At 35.1% G+C, this 16,194-nt stretch overlaps 1 protein-coding gene across 3 annotated transcripts in view; it reads left to right on the top strand.

Moving 5' to 3' along the window:
• Nucleotides 1-16,194, top strand: part of LOC121727039 (tyrosine kinase receptor Cad96Ca) — a 98,832-nt gene that overhangs the window by 15,992 nt on the left and 66,646 nt on the right. Inside the window, exon 1 of one of the 3 annotated variants that reach the window (XM_042114717.1) lies at nucleotides 10,061-10,195. The exons of 1 other annotated variant lie outside the window; for it this stretch is intronic. The gene's annotated coding sequence lies outside the window, so the exon portion shown is untranslated. Of the gene's footprint in view, nucleotides 1-10,060; nucleotides 10,202-16,194 lie in introns of those variants that run through there. One more of the 3 variants, XM_042114718.1, reaches the window with a different exon arrangement.

Below are 16,194 nucleotides of genomic sequence, written 5' to 3'. Positions count from 1 at the left end.
GTTCTCACGGCTTTAAAGGAATGCAATAATATGACGCATTTGGTATCTGCAAGGCACCAGTATTGGACCGCACTTTTATAGAACTATTCCGCGGCTCATAGACAAAACTAGATAATAAATGATTATACTTTAGGGTGAGTATGGGTTCCTTGTATTGAGTTCACTGTGAAAGTAGCGGCGATGAAATAGTAACTTTTTTTTAACTTTTGTAATATTTTTCCCATACATATCACGAAAAATTTTTTGCTCTTTCAGCGCTGCTACTTTCACAGTGAACTCTATATAAGGGACACAATACATACCCTAAAGTATTATCACTTAGTTTTGTTTTTATCCGGAAAACTTTTACGACAAAGTTCACAATACCATTTTGGTGCAAAATGGTATTGTGAACTGTGGCCTCCAGTCGGGAGTCGGGACACACATCTCGTAATAAGTTTCAATTTTAACAAAACATACTGTACTTAGATTTAATTACTGTATTAGATTTAAGACTGTGTCATGTATCCTGTAGATCTACCATGAGTTTAAAGCTATAGTATTTTTCGATACTCGATACCGACTACCGTAAATTTTTAGTATGGCCTCTAGAGGTTACTTGCGGAATTAAAATCGCTATACTAAATAATATTTACGTGTCGGTATCGAGTATCGATAACTATAGCTTTAAACTCATGGTAGAGCTGATTCCTGACACATATTTGATGTGCGCTATCCTTTTGATTTAAAATTGGTATTCGTAGAGGCAAATATTTTATAGTGACATACACTTGTTATGAATATTGATGTTATCAACACCGTAGCTTCTAGTTTCTAGTTTTCTACACAAATACAGAACATAAATATTGAAATGTTTTTTTGGTTTACTTTCCTCGTTTATGGTGGTTTTTTTTTTTACTGCGTGTTGCGTTGCGGCTTTGATTTTATTGGAAAAATCACTTATTCGCTTTAAAAAATATTATTTGAAAAAAAAGATTAAAATTGAGATTTTAATTAATACGCTCGGTTATTCGAACTCGACTTTATTGAGGGTCGCTATTCCGATTTTCGATAATTTAGTTATGTTTGGTTCATGAATTTAAACTTGAAATAACATATTTCAATAGATTTTTATGTTTTTATAACTTCAAAAAGTAAAAACACTGTTGAAGTAAGTAAATAATAATTACGAATAATAAACAAACGCTGATTACTGTTGACGAATATTAATAAGGTCACACGCGGCCTGCGAAATTAAAACCCTCAATCAATTAGTTTTGATTGATTGAGGGTTAAAGTTAAAGTTATAGTAAATAAGTTTATTTACTATAACTTTAACTTTAACCATAACAAAATGTCATATGAACTGTCAAATCTCTTGTAAAAGTCCATTATGGACGCCATATTTGACGATAAGCTTAACTTTAACTTTAACTACGCCTCTGGTGCAACCGTGCAACCCACCCTTATTATTAATAACCAACAATAATAATATGTAACAGGTGTAAGTGATAATACATTAGGGGTGTGTGGGTAACCTATATCGAGTACGCAGCGAAAGTATCAGATCAGCGCTGAAACTTGAAAGAGTAACCTTTTTCAACCGACTTCCAAAAATCGAGGAGGTTATATGTTCGGCTGTGGATTCTTTTTTTTTTACTTTGGTATGGGCAAAGTCAGGACGCTTGGGCGGTAGGCTGGTAGCCCATAATTACAATAAAAAAAACTCTTTCAGCGCTGCTACTTTTACAAAGATGTATAAGGGACACATACAAACCCGAAAGTATGATCACTTAGTTTTGTTACATCCTGTAGAGGAAGGCAGTGTACTGATGTGTACAGGCTGATTCGACTGCTCATAGGAGTTTTCGATATAATCGTGCAATGCAGAAAATCCCTATTATGAGTACCTTCTTCTAATTATTCAAAAAATACTAGTATAGTCTATACTAGTCACTGTCTCTGTACACACTACCATTTAAAAAAGTTTGATCTTTTGTATGTTTATTGTTTAATAAAGAGTTTTATTATTGCATTTTTAAGCTAGGTGATAAAGAGGCTTTATTTAACTCAATAAACACCTTACTACAAAAGATTTAAACGCCTGTTGAACAGTTGATTACAAAAAAATTCAGTACAAAATGGTCTCAAAACAACTGTTCCATAGATGTTTAGTTTTTTGTGGTAACACCGCTAGTTTTTCTGTTACGTAAATGCAGTGGAACGTAGGCTATTATTCTCAAAGTATGATTGACTGCGAACCAGCAGCGCAGATTTATCAAAATGTAAAGAGCAGACTTCAATAAATATTGGCCGCCCTCAATTATAGGTCAGTGAACTTTAATATGATAAATAGCTCCTTTTCACTCGATTCTGCAATTGAAGATGGCTTAAGATCTAATGAAGTAGAAATTTCTTCCGAGTTGAAAACGTACTATACATTTCGTTCCAGTAAGAGCTTATTTACTTCTGAAATAAGCTGTGAGGCAACGACATTAAATCCTAGACACTCGGAGGTAGAACAAATCTGAACGTACTATATGCCACTAGGATCTTAGCTTGCTATGTTGTATATTTATATTGACAAGCCGCACAGCGTGTACCGTCCAAGTCGGCAAGTACAACTATGTGGCTGGTAGAGACAGCTCATAATAATATTGTGTAAAGCAGATCATACATGAGCCAACTATTTAGAAAAGCTGCACTCCACGCATCGAATAAAGCAGGTTTTTGTATAAAATGGTTTAGGCTTTAGAAAAGCTGCACTCCACGCATCGAATAAAGCAGGTTTTCCTATAAAATGGTTTAGGCAAGCCCCCATCGACATTGCTTATCTCCAAACCAACTAGCAACAGACTAGTTATAGCCACGATTAAACTACCATGGTCTTAACCAGACCAGTAGCTTAGACCCTTTCGGAAAAAAAATCGACGAAGCTTTAACTATTCATAAGATAATTTTGGACTGAAAACACATCATTGGGATTGTAAAGTGACAACTGACACCCAACGGCAGGCAACGCACCTGCAGCTCTTCTAATGTTGCGAGCGTCCATGGGTGACGACTGACGGTAGTTGCTTTCCAGTAGGTGAACCGTTTGCTCGTTTGCCTCCATATTTAATATAAAAACACTAATTCGGGCCGGAAATAATATTGGTCCATAACGATTGACGGGCTAGTAAGACCTGCGAAGTCCACGACTGCCCACGATCGTCGACTTCACAAACATCGTGGTAATCATATCCCAATGTGGATAGGGGTTTTATGGCTAATTGGCTACATTGACAGTTGGCGACGACCGCTTGATTTCATATCCAGATTAATCTGTATCAATCCTACATTTTTATCACTTAGTTAATTGTTTTGATTAAATTTTTATTCAAATAATTGTAAAAAGAATGTTGTTACTTATTTATATCACAGCCTAATATCAAATTATGAATTAGTTCGGTGGAATTTTATCCCCTTCTTTACCTTAGAATAACTTAAATCCGACCTTACTTGTGGCCATCTGCGCCATGTTAAAAAAAAAAGGTTCTGCATTTTGCCATCGTATTGGATCATTCAGTATTCATGTAAAGTTGCGGTCTGACTCGCAACAATGCTAATTTAGAAAACAAACGACTGCTTTGTTCTGGAATGCAATCAACAATGAATACAAAGACGTAGATTAGAATAGAAACTAAATGAAAAGTAAGTATTGTTATAATATGAAAATACCGGTAATTACTTTCGTTGGCCTGAATGGGTAATAAAAGAAAAATTAATTCCAGGAAGTTGGTTTTAAAAATGCACAGCATCCGATTTTACTAGTAATTAGAATGGTGAAAGGATATAATATAATGAAGTCACAAGCCTGCACTCATCTATGCTAATATTATAAAGAGGTAAACTTTGTTTGTTTGTTTGTTTAATTGTAATGAATAGGCTTAAAAAGTACTAGACCGATTTTAAAAATTCTTTCACCATTCAAAAGCTACATTATTTACGAGTAACATAGGCTACTTTTTATTTTGGAAAATATAGGGTTCCGTAAGATATTTCAGTTTTTCCGACACAACCAGAAAATTTACTTATTTTGCGTACGCTGCCTAAACTATAAAAGATAGAACCATACAATGTTCTAAGTAAATGTAGATCTTATAAATGTCTACAAAAATGTCCGCAACACACTATACCTATCTATGTCAAATGAGGCACAACAACCATTTTTTTATAAAAAAATCTTGATTTCTTTTGGACTACATTTAAACGCATTTATTTTACTCATGCTAATAATCCTTATCAAAATAAATTTCATCTCTAAGTACTGTTTATATAGACAATATTTGGTCTTTGAATGATTAAAATTGGACGTTTGGTTTACAAGTTATGGCGAAATTAAAATATTGCGATGTACGCCCGTTTCGAAGTGGGCGCTACCAAGGCGGGGGTGCGCTCGCTGGAGCCGAGTTTAAATCTATGAGTATTGACTATTGACTATTGAGTAGTAATAATATATCTATCAGTAGTATCGACGGAGAGCTGACGACCAAATCAGTCGTGTAGCTTTAGCTGTATTAAAACTCCGTTAACTACCTACTTCCCTAAACAACCCTGTCTGATAATCTGCGTGCTGGCAGGTCGTGGGCGGTGGGTGTGGGAGTAGTAGGGTTTGGTTAAAATTGGGAAAAATGTAGTTTCAGCGACTTAATAGTGTTTGCGATGATAAATTAATGTAAATTTATATTTTTTTCACATGGATAATAAATAATAATGAATAATCGGCCACGTTCGAGACGGACTCACGCACGTAGGGTTCCGTACTGGTATAGACCGAAAGTAGACAAAAAATTGTGCTTTTTGTATGGGAGCTCCCCTTAAATATTAACTTTATTTTAATTTTGTTATTAATTATTAAGATACAAATATAATTAAGGATTGTGTAAAAAAATTAAGTAAGTACAGTCTGTCAAGAAAGTGAAGAAATTAAAAAGTGGCAACATCGTAGTGTCATCCCTTTTTTCTTAGATTAATTTGAGAGGGATGACACGACGATGTTGCCACTTTTTACTATACCTATTACCTAGCTGTTACCAATATTGATTAAGTACGAGCAAAAAAGGCCAAAAAAGCCAAAAAAATCACGTTTATTATATTATTTTTATTTTGTTTTTAGTATTGGTCTTATAGCGGCAACAGACCTACATAATCTGTGATCTGAAGTCTATCTATAGCGGTCCTAGTTATAGAAACAGCGGACAGACGGGCAGACGGACAGACGAAAAAAATCAAAATTGCTGAACATATTTTTTTCATAAATTTTTCATTAACCCACCGCACTACTCCCACACCCACCGCCCACGGGCCACGGCCAGCCAGCACGCAGATTATCAGAAAGGGTTGTTCAGGGAAGTAGCTAACGGAGTTTTAACACAGCTGAAGCCACATGACCGATTTGGTCGCCAGCTCTTAGTCGAGTAGTCGTAGTAGATCAATGAGTAAACAAACAAAGTTTACCTCTTTATAATATTAGTATAGATTAAAAACTACTAAACCGATTTTAATCATTTATTCAGTGAGTGACATAGGCTATATATTTTTACCCGTGCGAAGCCGGGGCGGGTCGCTAGTTAGTCATAAAGACACTCATAAAAACAATTGAGCCGTTTCCTGCATTAGAATTACATTACCTAGTCACGAATTATACTGATCATTTAGTGTTCTTAACTACGCCTTAACTCATTATTATTATAATTACTATTGGGTTAGTATAAAATATTATAATATTATAGAAAGTAAATTAACACGTTTATATACTAATTTGTTGCCAATTGCCATAGAAAATTGTAAGTGTAGTTCCACACCACCAATCACCATTCACCAAACCCCCACCGGCAGCATTCGCGTGTAATGTAACGTTACAGAGCCGAGCATTACATCAGTGAGGGAGGAGAACCGAGCATTACAATAAGCATCTTGTAATGATACTTTATTATTTTGATATAACCTGCAACCTATAATTTGACATTACACGAGAATGCTCGTCGGCAAGGGAGGTAGTATTGTAATGTAATATTCAAAGTCGAATATAATGTTACAAATTACAATACACGCAATGCTCGCGGTGAGGGACCACTTTAAAATACAGACGTATTTTCTACACTGAACCTGCAGTACCGTTTGTCTTGCATTCATCACCATGACCTGTCAACTGTCAAATGTCACAGCGCAGTCTATTCGCAGTCAATCGCTACTCTTAAAATAGGGTCACCCATCACAAGATGTAGGGTCTAAATGTAGGGTCTACATCTTGTGATGGGTGGCCCTATTTTGAGAGTAACGATTGTAGAGTTCGAGATTCGAGAATAACGGACTTTTCCTTGCGTGTTTATGGATCCATCAATAGCTAGGATAATATCCTTGAAAATGTAACTCGTTTTTCGGCGAAGACAAAGGATTTTAGCCTAGGGGTGCGATTATTATTTATTTTATAATTCAGATTCTAAATACTTCTAAATGAAAATGTGGCATACCAATAAATTTTATATTTTATGTATTATTTTCTTTTCGTGCATTCATTAATTATTAATACTTAAGTTTAACAATACCAGCCATTTTCTTTTTATTTTTGCGGGTGGACAAAAAGTACCTTTTGGAGGTCTTCAAAAATTTGCTTACGGCATTTTACTTGATTGCTATCAAAGCTGTCTTCTAATTAGAATTAATTAAAAACAAGAATAAATCTCATTATTAATATTATCAAGAGAGATTTAAAATTATCTCTTTCCAAACGTTTTGAGCAGTCACAATAATATAATGTAGATATTTATTACAGAAGTCAAACTATTTAAATGAAAAATATAGGAATAATTTGGTGTCACTACCGTTTCATTCAAAATTAAAGAGAAAATACCAGGCTTGTAAGATGAGCTCTATGAGTGTAGAGTTAAAGTTTAAATTTTAAAATATTTTCTCAAAAATACTAGGTTTGCATAAGCTTTTAGAGTTAGGCTTTATCTATATGCCGATGCCAAGAGGCGTGAGCCCGAGCTAGTCTCTTATGTAAGCCATACACGCTACGGTCTACCGGAGAGATCCACCTGTGCAGGTTTGCTAGCGCATGCAGACCGGAATGTCTGTGGGAATAGACCTGTGCACTTTTTTGGACCTGCGCAGGCGACCGTCGCAAAAGCGAAAATTAACAGTCCCTTCCAATACAGGCTAGGTCTTCACCCTAAAGGTGGTGGGCCAGAGCCAGTTAAAAATTGGCATATAGATAGTAACAGCTGTGCCTGCCTGTTCTTTTTTTTATGAAATAAGGGGGCAAACGAGCAAACGGGTCACCTGATGGAAAGCAACTTTCGTCGCCCATGGACACTCGCAGCATCAGAAGAGCTGCAGGCGCGTTGCCGGCCTTTTAAGAGGGAATAGAGTAATAGGGGAGGGTAGGGATGGGAAGGGAAGGGAATAGGGGAGGGTAAGGAAGGGAATAGGGTAGAGAATTGGGCCTCCGGTAAACTCACTCACTCGGCGAAACACAACGCAAGAGCTGTTTCACGCCGGTTTTCTGTGAGAACGTGGTATTTCTCCGGTCGAGCCGGCCCATTCGTGCCGAAGCATGGCTCTCCCACGTTTGTTCTGTATAAGCTTTTGAATGATGATTGATGGTCATCAATCATAGGCAAAGGGGTCCCTTTGCCTAGCCGACCTCTATTTTGGAAGTCACTTCAAAAATACTAGATGCCTTTTTCTATGACGTAATAACAATGTCTATCGACTCGCTCTGACTATAAAGTGTAAACCCGCACGTGCGATGGTCACTGACTTGAGGTAACGGTCGCGGTGCTTTTTAACCGTATCGTATTTACAAAAACATTTAACGTTATAAGGATGATAAAATCTTTTCTCACACTTTACGCTTTTATAGTTTATTTTGGGTTAACCTTAAACGTGATTTGTGGATTGCATAATAATTGTTTTTTTAAGGTAAGCAAATATGGCCCATCTACAAAAGGAAGGCTGCCTACTAGGCTGTGGAAATATGAATAGTTTTTTTTTTACTCCGCGTTGGCAAAGCTGGGCCGTCTTCGAAATTTACATAACATCACATCTGCTATCTAGGCCAATTTTCTCGCCAACTTAGGAACTTCTTTGACGTACTGCCTAACTTCCAAACAGTTGAGGCTTACGGGTATCCTACTTGCTACGAATAATAATATTTTTTATAATTCGTAGCTTACGTTATTTTCTTATCATATTTTGCAATGCAAATCAAATAAAGAGAGAGATTTTCATACAAATTATGATATTTTATGTAAAGTTTTGTGCCTCATTTCGCCGTTTGAACGCTATACCATTATAATAAGTAGCAATCACTTATCGAGATTTTCCCAAACCCAAACGTTTCTAAAAAAAAGTAAAAAGTGTATGTCGGTGGCTTAATCGATGGGACGCTATTTGTTTATCAATTTTGAACATTAACACGTCCGCATTGTGTTCAAATTAGATTGTGTATGACAATTGTGGTGGGGTACATAATTGGTATGTCTTAACTCGCTACCGTAAATAGGGTTGCCGCTTTCTAGTTGCAACAAGAATCTATACGACATTCTCGTTATGTTAAATCTCTTCATTATATGTTAGCCGTGTTAGAGTCGGTATTGCAGATTGCAATGCATTTTTAACCGACTTCCAAAAAGGAGGAGGTTATAATATGTTCGGCTGTGGTTTTTTTTAAATATGACATTCAAAATTAGAACAGAAGGCTCAACACCTTGTGGGCAAGTCTGTCAACTTAAAATGTATCTTGTGATTACACAACTAAGTTAAATAGGTAACTAAAGTTTAGTTTTGAATAGTGTATTAAACACATCACGTTGCAATGCGAACCGACCCCTGGTATTTTTTTCACTGACATTTTTCTAGCTACATATACACATTTTTTTATACATACATACATTTTTTTCGTAAGAACAGCAGCAATATTTGCTTTTCAAGTTTTTTTTCTTTTCGGCTATAACTTTGTTTGAACCTGCCTGAAGTGGATTTCAACAACTTGCATTTTTGTATAATTTTGGTGGAAATTTTTGTTTCCACCAAAATTAGAGATAAGGTGTTTACGGGAAACTGGTACGACAACCACCACCTAGACGAGTTAGCTTGTGACAGAATGAAGTGAATGGCGTATTTTTTATGCTTCATAAATCAATGGTATTTTGTAAAAATAATGTTTTACACACCCTCTTACCCACCAAAATTGGAATTTGCGAGAAAAATAATCTTAACAAAAAAAAACTACGTGCACTAAAGTTATATCACGTTAACTTTACTATAAATAAACCAAAACTCTACTGATATTCAAAATAACAACATGATTATATTATCGCCACAAGTAGGATAATTTAAGCACACCAAAATTGCATAAAATCGGGGGTTTTGTGTTAAAACGGTTTTCTTTCATTTCTGGCTGGAAACTGGTACGACCTAGCCCACAGCCACCACCTAAACTGGTTAGCGTGTGGCTGAATGAAGTAAATGGCGTATTTTTTATGCTTATGTGATTAATGGTATTTTGTAGAAACAACGTTTCGTAAATCCCACCAAAATTAAAAATTCTCCGCGACAGACCTAAACTATGTCATAAAAACTCAACTACAAAAGTTAGTACAATAAAATTCATATATATTGAAGAGTCAACTATATAAAACGACTACATAAAAATAAAAATCTAATCCAGTATCAAGTTTTCTATTAATCGATCTAGATATTGAGTAAAATAGTTCGGCGACAAGCCACCAAAATTGGAAATCGCCTATTTATGTTTATTTTCTTGGAAAATAATAATTATTTTTAAAAAATAAGTATAGGCCCAAATTATAAGCGTTATGTTTTACTTTTAAAATCATAAAATGAAAACGATATCTTGCAAAAATAAGATAGTTTTCAGCCTTGCCGCGCAAAAAAGCGGTTTGGGAAATCCAGTCCATTATAGTCTTAGCAGTGAATATACAGGCCAATGGCCAAAAACTGTTAAGTGACAGCCCTATCAGCAAACGCATACGCAAGTGAATTGTACGATCCTCAGTCAGTCGAGATCCGGCAACGCAACTGACGCGGTTCTTGTAGCCAAGTGACGGAAAATTTGTTTTTTTAAAGTTTATTGGTTAGTGATTGTTGTGTAATATGACGTAACAGTGAAGTTTGGTGTTTTATGGATTGCCTGAATACTGACGAGGTGTAGGTACTGTTAATTTATTTAGTTCTCAGTAAACATTTTTTTTGGAAAAAAATAAAATAAGTTTAGTTGTGAAAACCATATCAGCTATGCAATTTGATTATAATAGTATGGAAATATATTACATTTGTTACCTGTCTGTCATAATATCTTCAGTATTACACCGCTGAGCCGATTTTGATAGAGTTTCCTAAGGAGACACTTCGACTCCCTATCTCGGAATATTTTATCAAATTGGATACAATATACGTGGGAGAGCCATGCTTCTGCACGAATGGGCCGGCTCGACCAGAGAAATACCACGTTCTCACAGAAAACCGGCGTGAAACAGCGCTTGCGCTGTGTTTCGCCGAGTGAGTGAGTTTACCGGAGGCCCAATCCCCTAACCTATTCCCTTCCCTACCCTCCCCTATTCCCTTCCCTTCCCATCCCTACCCTCCCCTATTACCCTATTCCCTCTTAAAAGGCCGGCAACGCACCTGCAGCTCTTCTGATGCTGCGAGTGTCCATGGGCGACGGAAGTTGCTTTCCATCAGGTGACCCGTTTGCTTGTTTGCCCCCTTATTTCATAAAAAAAAAAAAATTTTAGCAAGAAATGAAATCGAATGAAGATTCATACACATTTATATCACTTATTCTACAGTTAATTCTAATTAAATTGTCATAAATCTTAAATATCATTGCTGCTAATGATAAAGCAGTTTACTATCAAAATGCTATTCATTTTTATGCTATTAAATTTTCTGCTATTCACTTAATGCTATTGACTTTATTAGTCAGTAAATGCATTAGCAATTACTGTCAGTCATCATTGCATCTACATTTTGATAAACTTTCTACGCCCTAATGACTGAACCGCTCTTTTATGACGGTACTTTCTCTTCCGTTACGTCATATGTTGCGAAACTAGGAGTTTGCGTACAAAATTATCTTTAAAATATATTACTTGTTTGTAATTACTTACTTTAATTTAAGATATAGTAAGTACTTACTGGTAATTAAGGAAATAAAATGCAAATCAACATTAACCATAATATTATATACTTAATTGTAATAATTAATGAAATCGGTGAATATAATTTAACTTATAATATTTAGCAAATAGAATTCAGTTTTGTTACATTTTTACAAAATATCATTTTTGTGTAGTCGGAAAAAAACTGTTTTGACAACCCTATTCATGAGCAAAATTTTTCATAACTGCTGCTTCTGTGAGGTGATTTACTGACTAATTTAAAGTCATAATGGCTCAGTTTTCGCAAATTTTACTCTCTAATGGCATGTACTAAAGTGCAATTAGCAATAATTATTAAGCTTAAAGTCAGAATTGCTCTGTTTAGCTTACTTTAAGAGTTACTGAAATATCGGTAAATAAAAAAAAAAACAACTTAGGCATTTCAATAAGCTTATGAACCGTATCTTGATACATGTTTTGAGTCTTAAGCCTCGATATGTAGATGTTTTACATCGGCTTAGACTGGATTTATATGCATCCGCCCAGTGCCGTAAATAGGGCGGTGCCACCAGTGCCCAGGCACAGGGCGTAGATTCTGGGGGGACGCAAGAATGGCCAGACCGGAGGGGCCTATACGTAGCATTGCTCGGGTACCTATAATATCTAAAAAAGAAACAGTTATAGAATCTCGCACACGGCACAGGGCGCAAAAAAGGCTATTTACGGCACTGCATCCGCCCAAAAGCGCGGTTTGACGGCTACAGAGTACAGCGGGGCTAAAATGGTCGTTTGGAGAGTCATATTATGATTCATAATATGATTCATTTTTTTAAATCGCAAAATGCAAGTCTGCTTGCAATTCATGTCTAGTAATTCGTACTAATTTGACATTTGTCAGTTTGATAGTTTTGACAATTCATTTGCTAAATTGATTCAGGTCTTCGCCAAAACACTCCGATACTGGCGACTCACAAAGGAGCCATTAATAAAAAAGAAGAAGAAATTGATTGAGAGGAATTGCTAAATGTGACCATTTTAGCCCCGCTGGTCTCGAGATTACAAGCAATTAATGTTTGTAACGATTTATTTAAATAGCGGCGGCCGGCGCGATCGCGATGAAATGCAAAACCGCACATTCGGGCGGATAGTAATCGAACCAAAGAGTGAGGCCAAACGAGCATAATTTTGTGAGTCGTGAGTTGACTCGTCGCAGAATTGCGGTCGGCAGAAATTCTGCTGCATTCAATTTCATACAAAACTCCACTTCATTTACACGAGCGTAATTATTTTGTGAGTCAGATCTGCGGGGCTAAAATGGTCGCTTTGAAGAATCATGATATGAATCATAATATGATTCATTTTTCTAAAATCGCAAAATGCAACTCTGCTTGCAATTCATTTCTGTATTTTTGTACTAATTTGACATTTGTCAGTTTGACAGTTTTGACAATTCATTTGCTGAATTGATTGAGAGGAATTGCTAAATGTGACCATTTTAGCCCCGCAGTATGAAAAAGCTCAATCGGTTAAATATATCTACTAACTTCAAAATTGAGTTTCGAAATTCCACCGCAACATACATACATTTATACAGAGCAAGTTAAATAAAAGCTTTTAAAAATAAATTACGCGACCGAAATTCTGCGACTCACAAGTCACGAATCACAAAACGCTCATTTGGCTTCACCCCTTACGATGTCTTCTGAATTATTTCCATTGAAATGCTTAGCACTGAGCAATGACTATCACAAGTTTCCGAACAAAAAATCCGACTCTATAAGAAATATTTAATTTATTTGTTACGTAATCTGCAGAAAAAATCGATTGAATAGTTGTAAGCATGCTTTGCTACGATTAAACGTAGTTTTAATGTGTTCCGTGTAGTAATAGTTATATCTTATTAACGTGGTTGTACTTACTATGTAATATGTAATCTAGATAATATTATTATGACGTTTATGCTTTGTTTGGTCCACTGCTACCAACCAGTACCAATCGAAGTAAAATTGTAACTTAAGTGGGCCCCTAGACGCTCAATTTTATTGTGCAATATCACGTATTGTGCAATATTATTGACCGTAATAGGGTTAATATTAAATGCCGCCTTTCAATCTTGTCAAATAAGTTGTTCAATTCAAATTCAAATTGTCGACGACCTCTGTGGCTCAATTGGTGGCGCGTTGGTAGCGCAAGCCGGGGGTCGCGGGTTCAAATCCCGCCGACGGAACAAAAAGTTTTCCATATTCCTGGGTCTTGGATGTGTAATAAATATAATATGTATGATATAATAAAAATCTTAAATATATGTATAATATAAAAGTATTGAATATATTTCCGTTGTCTGGTACCGGTAACACAAGTCCTACAGGTACTTAGACTACTTAGCATGGGGCCAGACTGATGTGGCGTGAAGATTATTATTATTATTAACTTTATTAAACATAAGTACAGTAATTATATACAATAGTATAAAAGCTAGGTAGCGTCACAGAATATAATATAATATTAGGTAGCGTGTAATATAATAAATATCGTGTGTGATATTGCGCAAAAAAATTGATCGTCTAGGAGCCCGCTTACAATGAAACACCATTCCGTTGCTTTCCTAAATACGAGAATAGAGAGAAACGACAATCCAAGGTAACTAAAAGGTTAACCTTTTTCAAGATATTGTAACCCCTTTGTTTTTCATCATAATCCTACTTCCTACTAATCCTACTCCTACTAATATTATAAAGGCGAAAGTTTGTTTAGATGTATGGATGTATGGATGTGTGGATGTATGGATGTTTGTTACTCTTTCACGCAAAAACTACTGAACGGATTTTAATGAAACTTTACAATAATTACAGAATAACACATAGGCTACAATTTTAACCGACTTTCAAAATGGGGGAGGTGTTATGTTCGTTTTCTTATATTCAACGATTACTCCGCCGTTTGTTAACCGATTTTCAAAAATTTTCTTTTGGTATATAGGGTATCATCCCAATTTGGTATTATATTCACAAAAGTGGTGATCTGATGAAGGATCCATAAGTAATCGAGGGAACTCCTCAAAACTTATAGGGAAACATGTGGTGACTTTGGTTTCGTGAGAAGTATTCTAAGCATATGCTACCAACAAGTAAGATTTTGCACCGAGATATACCTGGTATACCGTGGTTCAGAAGGTGCTGAGAGAACTCCTGATTCTTTATAGATACAAGTTTGGGAGTTTCGGCGTTGTTTTAAGAACAGAAAGCATATGCTACTATGCAAATTACATTCTTCATCATCATCATCATCACTATCATATTATACCATTTCATAGTCTTTTAGATCGAGACTCGAGTTTGTCAAGCGATAATTAAAAAAAATCTATACCTACTTTTGGTTGAACGCGTCAATCTCAGAAACTACAGGTCCGATTTAAAAACTTATCTCAGTGTTAGATAGATCATTTATCGAGTAAGACTATAGGCTATATTATATTATCACGCTAAGACTAATACGACCGAAGAAACCCAGGAAAATGTGGGAAAACGGGGGAAATATTTTTTATAGGAAAATGTACGGTTTCTGTATAATTCATAATTTACGCGGGCGCAGCCGCGCGGGACATCTTGTAATATTATATATTAGTTATGTAAGTTTATGAACATATCCCTTTGTAAAAATACTCTTTCTTTTAAAAATGCTAAAAATGCTATTTTTTTATTGAAATTTAAAAAAAAATTATTATTGTAAACTATACGAACCCTTTCTGTACTACTGAAATCATTTATTATTATTAGTAGAGTATATAAGTATAAGTTCACTCTAAATTCATAAAACTGTTAGAAATTAATTATTAATCGTGACCTGGTTTATTAAATTTTCAACTGGTAAATTTTAGTTAAGAAGTAGGTAAATAATCGGTCAAGTACGTGTTGGACTCGCGCAAGAAATGTTCCGTACCAGTATAGAGCAAAATTAGACCAAAAATTATGTTTTTTATATGGGAGCTCCCCTCACTTTTTTTATTTTATTTTAATATTATTATTAAATATTAAAGTACACATATAACTAAGGATTTTGTGGAAAAGTACTTACCTGTTGCCATTATTTATATAGAGCAAAAAAGGCCAAAAAATTCACGTTTGTTATATGGGAGTTCCCCTTAAATATTGATTTTATTTTGTTTTTAGTATTTTTTATTATTTTTAGTATTTTTATTAGCGGCAACAGATATACATTATCTGTGAAAATTTCAACTCTCTAGCTAAGTATTAGCGCAGTTCTTGAGTTGCAGCCTGGACACATACAGACGGACAGTCCAGACATCGAAGTCTTAGTAATAAGGTCCCGTTCTTACGCTTTAGGTACGGAACCCTAAAAATGGTAATTGAAATTTCGATATAATAACTATCTAAGAAGTTTATTAAAACAAGGTATTTAATTATTATTAATATCAATATTAATAATTTTAATACATTAATAACTATTTCATCTGAGCTGTGTTGTGGTGATTACGCTTGGCTGAGCCGACCTATTAAGAAATAAGCAAGGATTCAAGATAAAGGTAATTTAATATTGCACTATGTATTTCACACGGCTTGGTTCTAATTATTTTGTAGACATGAAATAATTTTGAACCTGGTTTTATTTCTCTTAATAGTTTTTAAACAAGACGTCTGAGGGTTTTACTCAAGTGAAGATTCCTCGATAAACTTCAGTGCAATTAAGTTGGAAGTATACTTCCAACTGCAACTTGATTGCACTAAAGTTTGTTTATAAAGAAAGAAAGAAATTCCGGGATCACAACTATCTATGCCTTTTCCCGGGACTCAATGTATATAATATATTGTATACCGTCAAAATATTTACCATTTAAGTTTGTAGAGGTAACAAACTGATACTTAGCTCAGATACTTAATTATATTTCTTTTTGGATTTCAAAACAATGCATCATGATGAATTGATAAAAGTAGAACATTTTATGCTATTAATTAATATGATTTAAGTATGATACATAAAGATTTACCTAATAAGTAAGAACCCATAGACAAATGTGAAAATATTC

Source organism: Aricia agestis, chromosome 5 (assembly GCF_905147365.1).
Source record: "Aricia agestis chromosome 5, ilAriAges1.1, whole genome shotgun sequence".
Classification (NCBI taxonomy): Eukaryota; Metazoa; Arthropoda; class Insecta; order Lepidoptera; family Lycaenidae; genus Aricia; species Aricia agestis.
Note: the sequence above shows the minus strand (reverse complement) of the source record. Positions and strands in the feature narration are given on the sequence as shown.